The sequence below is a fragment of the Dermacentor andersoni genome, chromosome 4 (assembly GCF_023375885.2).
Source record: "Dermacentor andersoni chromosome 4, qqDerAnde1_hic_scaffold, whole genome shotgun sequence".
In the NCBI taxonomy this organism is placed as follows: Eukaryota; Metazoa; Arthropoda; class Arachnida; order Ixodida; family Ixodidae; genus Dermacentor; species Dermacentor andersoni.
The window spans coordinates 198,825,543-198,837,672 of record NC_092817.1 but is presented as its reverse complement, the minus strand read 5'-3'; the positions used below and the strand labels follow the sequence as shown (position 1 = coordinate 198,837,672).

Here is a 12,130-nt window from a genome sequence, read left to right as displayed (position 1 = left end):
TACGTGCTGTAGCAATACGTTGCGAATGCACATAGCACGATACAGGTGCAGTCGTAAACATAGCATCCCTGCCATCGGCCATACCATGCTGAATACGCCGGTTCTCGTCCGATCCCCGAAGCTAAGCAGCATTGGGCTCGGTCAGTACTTGGGAGGGAGACCACCTGGGAACACCGAGTGCTGATGGCACCCTTCTTTTTGCATTTTTTTATTGCGTGCTTCTGTGACTTATTTTTTTTTTTTTACACTCACGTGTGGGTTGTTTTATTTACTGTTACATTCAACTGGCGCAGCCTACTGGTAGAGCCAACGTCGAAGTGCAAAAACAATATGCAAGCCGCCAGGCGATTGTACGCGCAGTGACGGTGGTAACCGGTATAAGTAATGGTGCAAAATTTAGTCGCACAAACTGCTAACCGTTTACCTATTACACCCGTATCCAGCTCAGTGACAATCAATAACTTGCCGCATTGCTAGCGCCAAACGTGGGCTGCAGCGGACGCAAATCGTTGCTCTCGTCCTCTTGTTTTATTGCCAGCTCGACTCGGCAGCGACTAACCATAACAAACGGAGCAATCCACGTACACGACGTGTGCCTGTACTATCAACGGAAATACAGTGCCGCGTACGTGCTGTAGCAATACGTTGCGAATGCACATAGCACGATACAGGTGCAGTCGTAAACATAGCATTCCTGCCATCGGCCATACCATGCTGAATACGCCGGTTCTCGTCCGATCCCCGAAGCTAAGCAGCATTGGGCTCGGTCAGTACTTGGGAGGGAGACCACCTGGGAACACCGAGTGCTGATGGCACCCTTCTTTTTGCATTTTTTTATTGCGTGCTTCTGTGACTTATTTTTGTTTTTTTTTACACTCACGTGTGGGTTGTTTTATTTACTGTTACATTCAACTGGCGCAGCCTACTGGTAGAGCCAACGTCGAAGTGCAAAAACAATATGCAAGCCGCCAGGCGATTGTACGCGCAGTGACGGTGGTAACCGGTATAAGTAACGGTGCAAAATTTAGTCGCACAAACTGCTAACCGTTTACCTATTACACCCGTATCCAGCTCAGTGACAATCAATAACTTGCCGCATTGCTAGCGCCAAACGTGGGCTGCAGCGGACGCAAATCGTTGCTCTCGTCCTCGTGTTTTATTGCCAGCTCGACTCGGCAGCAACTAACCATAACAAACGGAGCAATCCACGTACACGACGTGTGCCTGTACTATCAACGGAAAGACAGTGCCGCGTACGTGCTGTAGCAATACGTTGCGAATGCACATAGCACGATACAGGTGCAGTCGTAAACATAGCATCCCTGCCATCGGCCATACCATGCTGAATACGCCGGTTCTCGTCCGATCCCCGAAGCTAAGCAGCATTGGGCTCGGTCAGTACTTGGGAGGGAGACCACCTGGGAACACCGAGTGCTGATGGCACCCTTCTTTTTGCATTTTTTTATTGCGTGCTTCTGTGACTTATTTTTTTTTTTTTACACTCACGTGTGGGTTGTTTTATTTACTGTTACATTCAACTGGCGCAGCCTACTGGTAGAGCCAACGTCGAAGTGCAAAAACAATATGCAAGCCGCCAGGCGATTGTACGCGCAGTGACGGTGGTAACCGGTATAAGTAACGGTGCAAAATTTAGTCGCACAAACTGCTAACCGTTTACCTATTACACCTGTATCCAGCTCAGTGACAATCAATAACTTGCCGCATTGCTAGCGCCAAACGTGGGCTGCAGCGGACGCAAATCGTTGCTCTCGTCCTCTTGTTTTATTGCCAGCTCGACTCGGCAGCGACTAACCATAACAAACGGAGCAATCCACGTACACGACGTGTGCCTGCACTATCAACGGAAAGACAGTGCCGCGTACGTGCTGTAGCAATACGTTGCGAATGCACATAGCACGATACAGGTGCAGTCGTAAACATAGCATCCCTGCCATCGGCCATACCATGCGGGCGCTTGGACTCGAGAAGGCGCACGGACGGCGAAACCATGTGGATAAGATTTTAATGAACGGGGTTCTTGTTGACGACAACGAAAGCATAGGACGCGCCTTCTGTCAGTACTACCAGTCGCTCTTTGCATTTCAGGCAGCGAATGTAGAGAGTTTCAAAGCAGATTTTCTTCAACGGATGCCGAGACTGGGAGATGACGTTAAAGAAAGATTGGAAGGCAACATTACCGAGAATGAAGTTGAAAAGGCAATCGGCGATTTGAACTCGGGCAAGTCGCCTGGGCCTGATGGACTCTGTGCGGGGTTATATAAGGCTTTCAAAAGAGAACTGGCCCCATTGTTAGCAGACGTATTCAATGACGCGTACGAGAAGAAATTATTGCCCCCATCTTTTGGAAAAGCGCACACAATACTAATCCCGAAGAGTGATCAAACAGACAAACTTAGATCCGTGTCATCCTATAGACCGATATCACTAACAAACATTGATTACAAGATCTTTATGAAGATTTTAGCTGCGAGACTTCAAGGCGTCATCAAGGAAATTGTCGGAGACCACCAAACTTGCGGCATCAAGGGGCGGTCCATTTTTTCGAACATCCATCAGATGCGGAGCGTGCTCGAGTGCTGTGACGTCACCGATGGTGGCGTTGCAGTTCTTCAGCTCGATTTGGAGAAAGCGTTCGATTGTGTTGCTCACGTTATTTTGTTTGCCATCTTGGATCATGTTAATGTCGGTTCCATCATCAGGGAGGGCGTGGCCTTGGCGTACCAGAATTGCACAACAAGATTAATTGTCAATAAGACTCTGGGGGCCCCCATTAACATCATGCGTTCAGTACGCCAAGGCTGTCCCCTCAGTCCGCTGTTATTTGTCATATACATAGAAGCAATGTGTGTAGTAATTAACGGAAATGACAAAATACGTGGTTTCAGATTAGCAGCGACAGAGGTGAAGCTGCTCGCATATGCAGATGACATTGCAGTGTGTTGCACAGACAAACCAAGTGTAACGGAAACAGTATCGGCAGTGACACATTTCTGTGATGTCACGGGTAGTAGAATAAATTGGGGCAAATCCCTAGGCCTGTGGCACGGGAAATGGGAGTCTGCACCGGACAACTTCGCGAACCTCAACTGGGTAAAAACGCCGACGAGGTATCTGGGCGTTCCTCTCAATAGCTACAATAGTAGCGATGAATATTGGAGGAGCCAAGCCAATGAAATGAAAGAAAAGGCGGACAGATGGAAGGATGTGAAGCTGTCAATTTTTGCAAGGGCGACAGTCTGTAATATGTTTTTTGTCACGAAGTTATATTATGTCATGCAAGCGTTGTATTGCTCGAGAGCAAATGTGCAAAGGCTGCACAGAGTGTTTGCTGTTTTCATCTGGGGGTCAACATGGGAAAGGTGCAGCCGAACCAATTTGTTTAGAAGAGTGAAAGACGGCGGTGTGGGTTTGGTTCATCTTTTTGTTAGACAACTAGTCAACCGATTCTTGTTTTTTCGCGATGTGCGCCATCCTTTTCTGCGCACAGTATGCCAGCTCAGGTTGAGCGGTGCTTTGCCGGCACATGTCGTTAGTACGGCATGCGTTACCGGATCACTTCGTGGCTTCTTTAAGGAAGTGGCCGACAGCGTAAGATTTCTTTCTGTTCGATTTTCAATGGATTACCTTTGCGATGTTAAAAGGAAAAGATTGTATAAAGATGTGTGCGACATTGTTTTCCCAGTGCCGTTATACAGAGCCATTTACAGTGGAGGGCCAGGACTTGATGTACTTAAACGCGTAAAACGCATGGAGGTGCCACCAGGGGTAAAAACGTTTTTTTTTAAGCTTCACACCGGTACGCTCTCAGTGAAGACTTTCATGGAAGAGCGAGGTTGTATCGTACCATGGGGAACGCATTGCTTGATCTGCAAAAAGCAGGAAACCATAGATCACGTTTTCTTGGAATGTTGGGAGGGCTTCTTTTTCTGGGACGTCTTAAAGCGAACCCTGAAAAAAGAGTTACCGGTGGACCCCCAAGGGATAAGGTATCTGACAATTAAGGATGATGACGGGGTTCCATATGATTTCATTATGTTAAACGCTCTCCACAGTATATGGCGGGCTCGGATGGCAGGGTACTATTGTGATCCTGACGCTAGGCCCGCTCGCGTTTATTTCAGAGAATGTATGTCGCGATTCATAGAAATACAGAAAATGCAACAATGTGTTCCGGAATGGCTGTGGAGGCTAGAACCTCTGACAGCCATGAAGGAATTTTAAGTTGACAACGCCTGTCCAATAGGGACCGACGGCTTTGTTGTATGGTGTGACTCTTTTCTTTCCTTTTTGTTTGTATTGCAATTGTGATACTGTAATGTGTGGAAACTGCACGTTCTGCGAAAAAACCGGTAATAAATAAAAAAAAAAAAAAAAAAAATCGGCCATACCATGCTGAATACGCCGGTTCTCGTCCGATCCCCGAAGCTAAGCAGCATTGGGCTCGGTCAGTACTTGTGAGGGAGACCACCTGGGAACACCGAGTGCTGATGGCACCCTTCTTTTTGCATTTTTTTATTGCGTGCTTCTGTGACTTATTTTTTTTTTTTTTTACACTCACGTGTGGGTTGTTTTATTTACTGTTACATTCAACTGGCGCAGCCTACTGGTAGAGCCAACGTCGAAGTGCAAAAACAATATGCAAGCCGCCAGGCGATTGTACGCGCAGTGACGGTGGTAACCGGTATAAGTAATGGTGCAAAATTTAGTCGCACAAACTGCTAACCGTTTACCTATTACACCCGTATCCAGCTCAGTGACAATCAATAACTTGCCGCATTGCTAGCGCCAAACGTGGGCTGCAGCGGACGCAAATCGTTGCTCTCGTCCTCTTGTTTTATTGCCAGCTCGACTCGGCAGCGACTAACCATAACAAACGGAGCAATCCACGTACACGACGTGTGCCTGTACTATCAACGGAAAGACAGTGCCGCATACGTGCTGTAGCAATACGTTGCGAATGCACATAGCACGATACAGGTGCAGTCGTAAACATAGCATCCCTGCCATCGGCCATACCATGCTGAATACGCCGGTTCTCGTCCGATCCCCGAAGCTAAGCAGCATTGGGCTCGGTCAGTACTTGGGAGGGAGACCACCTGGGAACACCGAGTGCTGATGGCACCCTTCTTTTTGCATTTTTTTATTGCGTGCTTCTGTGACTTATTTTTGTTTTTTTTTACACTCACGTGTGGGTTGTTTTATTTACTGTTACATTCAACTGGCGCAGCCTACTGGTAGAGCCAACGTCGAAGTGCAAAAACAATATGCAAGCCGCCAGGCGATTGTACGCGCAGTGACGGTGGTAACCGGTATAAGTAACGGTGCAAAATTTAGTCGCACAAACTGCTAACCGTTTACCTATTACACCCGTATCCAGCTCAGTGACAATCAATAACTTGCCGCATTGCTAGCGCCAAACGTGGGCTGCAGCGGACGCAAATCGTTGCTCTCGTCCTCTTGTTTTATTGCCAGCTCGACTCGGCAGCGACTAACCATAACAAACGGAGCAATCCACGTACACGACGTGTGCCTGTACTATCAACGGAAAGACAGTGCCGCGTACGTGCTGTAGCAATACGTTGCGAATGCACATAGCACGATACAGGTGCAGTCGTAAACATAGCATCCCTGCCATCGGCCATACCATGCTGAATACGCCGGTTCTCGTCCGATCCCCGAAGCTAAGCAGCATTGGGCTCGGTCAGTACTTGGGAGGGAGACCACCTGGGAACACCGAGTGCTGATGGCACCCTTCTTTTTGCATTTTTTATTGCGTGCTTCTGTGACTTATTTTTTTTTTTTTTACACTCACGTGTGGGTTGTTTTATTTACTGTTACATTAAACTGGCGCAGCCTACTGGTAGAGCCAACGTCGAAGTGCAAAAACAATATGCAAGCCGCCAGGCGATTGTACGCGCAGTGACGGTGGTAACCGGTATAAGTAATGGTGCGAAATTTAGTCGCACAAACTGCTAACCGTTTACCTATTACACCCGTATCCAGCTCAGTGACAATCAATAACTTGCCGCATTGCTAGCGCCAAACGTGGGCTGCAGCGGACGCAAATCGTTGCTCTCGTCCTCTTGTTTTATTGCCAGCTCGACTCGGCAGCGACTAACCATAACAAACGGAGCAATCCACGTACACGACGTGTGCCTGTACTATCAACGGAAAGACAGTGCCGCATACGTGCTGTAGCAATACGTTGCGAATGCACATAGCACGATACAGGTGCAGTCGTAAACATAGCATCCCTGCCATCGGCCATACCATGCTGAATACGCCGGTTCTCGTCCGATCCCCGAACCTAAGCAGCATTGGGCTCGGTCAGTACTTGGGAGGGAGACCACCTGGGAACACCGAGTGCTGATGGCACCCTTCTTTTTGCATTTTTTTATTGCGTGCTTCTGTGACTTATTTTTGTTTTTTTTTACACTCACGTGTGGGTTGTTTTATTTACTGTTACATTCAACTGGCGCAGCCTACTGGTAGAGCCAACGTCGAAGTGCAAAAACAATATGCAAGCCGCCAGGCGATTGTACGCGCAGTGACGGTGGTAACCGGTATAAGTAACGGTGCAAAATTTAGTCGCACAAACTGCTAACCGTTTACCTATTACACCCGTATCCAGCTCAGTGACAATCAATAACTTGCCGCATTGCTAGCGCCAAACGTGGGCTGCAGCGGACGCAAATCGTTGCTCTCGTCCTCTTCTTTTATTGCCAGCTCGACTCGGCAGCGACTAACCATAACAAACGGAGCAATCCACGTACACGACGTGTGCCTGTACTATCAACGGAAATACAGTGCCGCGTACGTGCTGTAGCAATACGTTGCGAATGCACATAGCACGATACAGGTGCAGTCGTAAACATAGCATCCCTGCCATCGGCCATACCATGCTGAATACGCCGGTTCTCGTCCGATCCCCGAAGCTAAGCAGCATTGGGCTCGGTCAGTACTTGGGAGGGAGACCACCTGGGAACACCGAGTGCTGATGGCACCCTTCTTTTTGCATTTTTTTATTGCGTGCTTCTGTGACTTATTTTTGTTTTTTTTTACACTCACGTGTGGGTTGTTTTATTTACTGTTACATTCAACTGGCGCAGCCTACTGGTAGAGCCAACGTCGAAGTGCAAAAACAATATGCAAGCCGCCAGGCGATTGTACGCGCAGTGACGGTGGTAACCGGTATAAGTAACGGTGCAAAATTTAGTCGCACAAACTGCTAACCGTTTACCTATTACACCCGTATCCAGCTCAGTGACAATCAATAACTTGCCGCATTGCTAGCGCCAAACGTGGGCTGCAGCGGACGCAAATCGTTGCTCTCGTCCTCTTGTTTTATTGCCAGCTCGACTCGGCAGCGACTAACCATAACAAACGGAGCAATCCACGTACACGACGTGTGCCTGTACTATCAACGGAAATACAGTGCCGCGTACGTGCTGTAGCAATACGTTGCGAATGCACATAGCACGATACAGGTGCAGTCGTAAACATAGCATCCCTGCCATCGGCCATACCATGCTGAATACGCCGGTTCTCGTCCGATCCCCGAAGCTAAGCAGCATTGGGCTCGGTCAGTACTTGGGAGGGAGACCACCTGGGAACACCGAGTGCTGATGGCATCCTTCTTTTTCCATTTTTTTATTGCGTGCTTCTGTGACTTATTTTTGTTTTTTTTTACACTCACGTGTGGGTTGTTTTATTTACTGTTACATTCAACTGGCGCAGCCTACAGGTAGAGCCAACGTCGAAGTGCAAAAACAATATGCAAGCCGCCAGGCGATTGTACGCGCAGTGACGGTGGTAACCGGTATAAGTAACGGTGCAAAATTTAGTCGCACAAACTGCTAACCGTTTACCTATTACACCCGTATCCAGCTCAGTGACAATCAATAACTTGCCGCATTGCTAGTGCCAAACGTGGGCTGCAGCGGACGCAAATCGTTGCTCTCGTCCTCGTGTTTTATTGCCAGCTCGACTCGGCAGCAACTAACCATAACAAACGGAGCAATCCACGTACACGACGTGTGCCTGTACTATCAACGGAAAGACAGTGCCGCGTACGTGCTGTAGCAATACGTTGCGAATGCACATAGCACGATACAGGTGCAGTCGTAAACATAGCATCCCTGCCATCGGCCATACCATGCTGAATACGCCGGTTCTCGTCCGATCCCCGAAGCTAAGCAGCATTGGGCTCGGTCAGTACTTGGGAGGGAGACCACCTGGGAACACCGAGTGCTGATGGCACCCTTCTTTTTGCATTTTTTTATTGCGTGCTTCTGTGACTTATTTTTGTTTTTTTTTACACTCACGTGTGGGTTGTTTTATTTACTGTTACATTCAACTGGCGCAGCCTACTGGTAGAGCCAACGTCGAAGTGCAAAAACAATATGCAAGCCGCCAGGCGATTGTACGCGCAGTGACGGTGGTAACCGGTATAAGTAATGGTGCAAAATTTAGTCGCACAAACTGCTAACTGTTTACCTATTACACCCGTATCCAGCTCAGTGACAATCAATAACTTGCCGCATTGCTAGCGCCAAACGTGGGCTGCAGCGGACGCAAATCGTTGCTCTCGTCCTCTTGTTTTATTGCCAGCTCGACTCGGCAGCGACTAACCATAACAAACGGAGCAATCCACGTACACGACGTGTGCCTGTACTATCAACGGAAAGACAGTGCCGCGTACGTGCTGTAGCAATACGTTGCGAATGCACATAGCACGATACAGGTGCAGTCGTAAACATAGCATCCCTGCCATCGGCCATACCATGCTGAATACGCCGGTTCTCGTCCGATCCCCGAAGCTAAGCAGCATTGGGCTCGGTCAGTACTTGGGAGGGAGACCACCTGGGAACACCGAGTGCTGATGGCACCCTTCTTTTTGCATTTTTTTATTGCGTGCTTCTGTGACTTATTTTTGTTTTTTTTTACACTCACGTGTGGGTTGTTTTATTTACTGTTACATTCAACTGGTGCAGCCTACTGGTAGAGCCAACGTCGAAGTGCAAAAACAATATGCAAGCCGCCAGGCGATTGTACGCGCAGTGACGGTGGTAACCGGTATAAGTAACGGTGCAAAATTTAGTCGCACAAACTGCTAACCGTTTACCTATTACACCCGTATCCAGCTCAGTGACAATCAATAACTTGCCGCATTGCTAGCGCCAAACGTGGGCTGCAGCGGACGCAAATCGTTGCTCTCGTCCTCTTGTTTTATTGCCAGCTCGACTCGGCAGCGACTAACCATAACAAACGGAGCAATCCACGTACACGACGTGTGCCTGTACTATCAACGGAAAGACAGTGCCGCGTACGTGCTGTAGCAATACGTTGCGAATGCACATAGCACGATACAGGTGCAGTCGTAAACATAGCATCCCTGCCATCGGCCATACCATGCTGAATACGCCGGTTCTCGTCCGATCCCCGAAGCTAAGCAGCATTGGGCTCGGTCAGTACTTGGGAGGGAGACCACCTGGGAACACCGAGTGCTGATGGCACCCTTGTTTTTGCATTTTTTTATTGCGTGCTTCTGTGACTTATTTTTTTTTTTTTTTTTTACACTCACGTGTGGGTTGTTTTATTTACTGTTACATTCAACTGGCGCAGCCTACTGGTAGAGCCAACGTCGAAGTGCAAAAACAATATGCAAGCCGCCAGGCGATTGTACGCGCAGTGACGGTGGTAACCGGTATAAGTAATGGTGCAAAATTTAGTCGCACAAACTGCTAACCGTTTACCTATTACACCCGTATCCAGCTCAGTGACAATCAATAACTTGCCGCATTGCTAGCGCCAAACGTGGGCTGCAGCGGACGCAAATCGTTGCTCTCGTCCTCTTGTTTTATTGCCAGCTCGACTCGGCAGCGACTAACCATAACAAACGGAGCAATCCACGTACACGACGTGTGCCTGTACTATCAACGGAAAGACAGTGCCGCGTACGTGCTGTAGCAATACGTTGCGAATGCACATAGCACGATACAGGTGCAGTCGTAAACATAGCATCCCTGCCATCGGCCATACCATGCTGAATACGCCGGTTCTCGTCCGATCCCCGAAGCTAAGCAGCATTGGGCTCGGTCAGTACTTGGGAGGGAGACCACCTGGGAACACCGAGTGCTGATGGCACCCTTCTTTTTGCATTTTTTTATTGCGTCCTTCTGTGACTTATTTTTGTTTTTTTTTACACTCACGTGTGGGTTGTTTTATTTACTGTTACATTCAACTGGCGCAGCCTACTGGTAGAGCCAACGTCGAAGTGCAAAAACAATATGCAAGCCGCCAGGCGATTGTACGCGCAGTGACGGTGGTAACCGGTATAAGTAACGGTGCAAAATTTAGTCGCACAAACTGCTAACCGTTTACCTATTACACCCGTATCCAGCTCAGTGACAATCAATAACTTGCCGCATTGCTAGCGCCAAACGTGGGCTGCAGCGGACGCAAATCGTTGCTCTCGTCCTCTTGTTTTATTGCCAGCTCGACTCGGCAGCGACTAACCATAACAAACGGAGCAATCCACGTACACGACGTGTGCCTGTACTATCAACGGAAAGACAGTGCCGCGTACGTGCTGTAGCAATACGTTGCGAATGCACATAGCACGATACAGGTGCAGTCGTAAACATAGCATCCCTGCCATCGGCCATACCATGCTGAATACGCCGGTTCTCTTCCGATCCCCGAAGCTAAGCAGCATTGGGCTCGGTCAGTACTTGGGAGGGAGACCACCTGGGAACACCGAGTGCTGATGGCACCCTTGTTTTTGCATTTTTTTATTGCGTGCTTCTGTGACTTATTTTTTTTTTTTTTTACACTCACGTGTGGGTTGTTTTATTTACTGTTACATTCAACTGGCGCAGCCTACTGGTAGAGCCAACGTCGAAGTGCAAAAACAAAATGCAAGCCGCTAGGCGATTGTACGCGCAGTGACGGTGGTAACCGGTATAAGTAATGGTGCAAAATTTAGTCGCACAAACTGCTAACCGTTTACCTATTACACCCGTATCCAGCTCAGTGACAATCAATAACTTGCCGCATTGCTAGTGCCAAACGTGGGCTGCAGCGGACGCAAATCGTTGCTCTCGTCCTCGTGTTTTATTGCCAGCTCGACTCGGCAGCAACTAACCATAACAAACGGAGCAATCCACGTACACGACGTGTGCCTGTACTATCAACGGAAAGACAGTGCCGCGTACGTGCTGTAGCAATACGTTGCGAATGCACATAGCACGATACAGGTGCAGTCGTAAACATAGCATCCCTGCCATCGGCCATACCATGCTGAATACGCCGGTTCTCGTCCGATCCCCGAAGCTAAGCAGCATTGGGCTCGGTCAGTACTTGGGAGGGAGACCACCTGGGAACACCGAGTGCTGATGGCACCCTTCTTTTTGCATTTTTTTATTGCGTGCTTCTGTGACTTATTTTTTTTTTTTTTACACTCACGTGTGGGTTGTTTTATTTACTGTTACATTCAACTGGCGCAGCCTACTGGTAGAGCCAACGTCGAAGTGCAAAAACAATATGCAAGCCGCCAGGCGATTGTACGCGCAGTGACGGTGGTAACCGGTATAAGTAATGGTGCAAAATTTAGTCGCACAAACTGCTAACCGTTTACCTATTACACCCGTATCCAGCTCAGTGACAATCAATAACTTGCCGTATTGCTAGCGCCAAACGTGGGCTGCAGCGGACGCAAATCGTTGCTCTCGTCCTCTTGTTTTATTGCCAGCTCGACTCGGCAGCGACTAACCATAACAAACGGAGCAATCCACGTACACGACGTGTGCCTGTACTATCAACGGAAAGACAGTGCCGCGTACGTGCTGTAGCAATACGTTGCGAATGCACATAGCACGATACAGGTGCAGTCGTAAACATAGCATCCCTGCCATCGGCCATACCATGCTGAATACGCCGGTTCTCGTCCGATCCCCGAAGCTAAGCAGCATTGGGCTCGGTCAGTACTTGGGAGGGAGACCACCTGGGAACACCGAGTGCTGATGGCACCCTTGTTTTTGCATTTTTTTATTGCGTGCTTCTGTGACTTATTTTTTTTTTTTTTTTTACACTCACGTGTGGGTTGTTT

The 12,130-nt window shown here is 48.5% G+C and overlaps 14 non-coding genes and 2 pseudogenes across 14 annotated transcripts; all 16 read left to right on the top strand.

Annotated features, from left to right (window-relative positions):
* The first annotated feature begins 70 nt into the window (after positions 1-70).
* LOC126519960 (5S ribosomal RNA) lies at positions 71-189 on the top strand. Its single transcript, XR_007596737.1, has one exon. It is a non-coding gene; the product is annotated as a 5S ribosomal RNA (ribosomal RNA).
* A 507-nt stretch (positions 190-696) lies between these two features.
* On the top strand, positions 697-815 carry LOC126519962 (5S ribosomal RNA). The gene has a single exon (XR_007596739.1). It is a non-coding gene; the product is annotated as a 5S ribosomal RNA (ribosomal RNA).
* Positions 816-1,324: 509 nt separating this feature from the next.
* On the top strand, positions 1,325-1,443 carry LOC126519963 (5S ribosomal RNA). The gene has a single exon (XR_007596740.1). It is a non-coding gene; the product is annotated as a 5S ribosomal RNA (ribosomal RNA).
* A 2,952-nt stretch (positions 1,444-4,395) lies between these two features.
* Positions 4,396-4,514, top strand: LOC140217848 (5S ribosomal RNA; annotated as a pseudogene).
* A 509-nt stretch (positions 4,515-5,023) lies between these two features.
* On the top strand, positions 5,024-5,142 carry LOC140217486 (5S ribosomal RNA). The gene has a single exon (XR_011894063.1). It is a non-coding gene; the product is annotated as a 5S ribosomal RNA (ribosomal RNA).
* A 509-nt stretch (positions 5,143-5,651) lies between these two features.
* Positions 5,652-5,770, top strand: LOC140217485 (5S ribosomal RNA). Its single transcript, XR_011894062.1, has one exon. It is a non-coding gene; the product is annotated as a 5S ribosomal RNA (ribosomal RNA).
* Positions 5,771-6,277: 507 nt separating this feature from the next.
* On the top strand, positions 6,278-6,396 carry LOC140217794 (5S ribosomal RNA; annotated as a pseudogene).
* Positions 6,397-6,905: 509 nt separating this feature from the next.
* LOC126519967 (5S ribosomal RNA) lies at positions 6,906-7,024 on the top strand. Its single transcript, XR_007596743.1, has one exon. It is a non-coding gene; the product is annotated as a 5S ribosomal RNA (ribosomal RNA).
* A 509-nt stretch (positions 7,025-7,533) lies between these two features.
* On the top strand, positions 7,534-7,652 carry LOC126519968 (5S ribosomal RNA). The gene has a single exon (XR_007596744.1). It is a non-coding gene; the product is annotated as a 5S ribosomal RNA (ribosomal RNA).
* A 509-nt stretch (positions 7,653-8,161) lies between these two features.
* Positions 8,162-8,280, top strand: LOC140217484 (5S ribosomal RNA). Its single transcript, XR_011894061.1, has one exon. It is a non-coding gene; the product is annotated as a 5S ribosomal RNA (ribosomal RNA).
* A 509-nt stretch (positions 8,281-8,789) lies between these two features.
* Positions 8,790-8,908, top strand: LOC140217483 (5S ribosomal RNA). Its single transcript, XR_011894060.1, has one exon. It is a non-coding gene; the product is annotated as a 5S ribosomal RNA (ribosomal RNA).
* Positions 8,909-9,417: 509 nt separating this feature from the next.
* On the top strand, positions 9,418-9,536 carry LOC140217482 (5S ribosomal RNA). Its single transcript, XR_011894059.1, has one exon. It is a non-coding gene; the product is annotated as a 5S ribosomal RNA (ribosomal RNA).
* A 512-nt stretch (positions 9,537-10,048) lies between these two features.
* LOC140217481 (5S ribosomal RNA) lies at positions 10,049-10,167 on the top strand. Its single transcript, XR_011894058.1, has one exon. It is a non-coding gene; the product is annotated as a 5S ribosomal RNA (ribosomal RNA).
* Positions 10,168-10,676: 509 nt separating this feature from the next.
* Positions 10,677-10,795, top strand: LOC140217696 (5S ribosomal RNA). Its single transcript, XR_011894281.1, has one exon. It is a non-coding gene; the product is annotated as a 5S ribosomal RNA (ribosomal RNA).
* Positions 10,796-11,304: 509 nt separating this feature from the next.
* Positions 11,305-11,423, top strand: LOC140217480 (5S ribosomal RNA). Its single transcript, XR_011894057.1, has one exon. It is a non-coding gene; the product is annotated as a 5S ribosomal RNA (ribosomal RNA).
* Positions 11,424-11,931: 508 nt separating this feature from the next.
* LOC140217479 (5S ribosomal RNA) lies at positions 11,932-12,050 on the top strand. Its single transcript, XR_011894056.1, has one exon. It is a non-coding gene; the product is annotated as a 5S ribosomal RNA (ribosomal RNA).
* Positions 12,051-12,130: the final 80 nt, after the last annotated feature.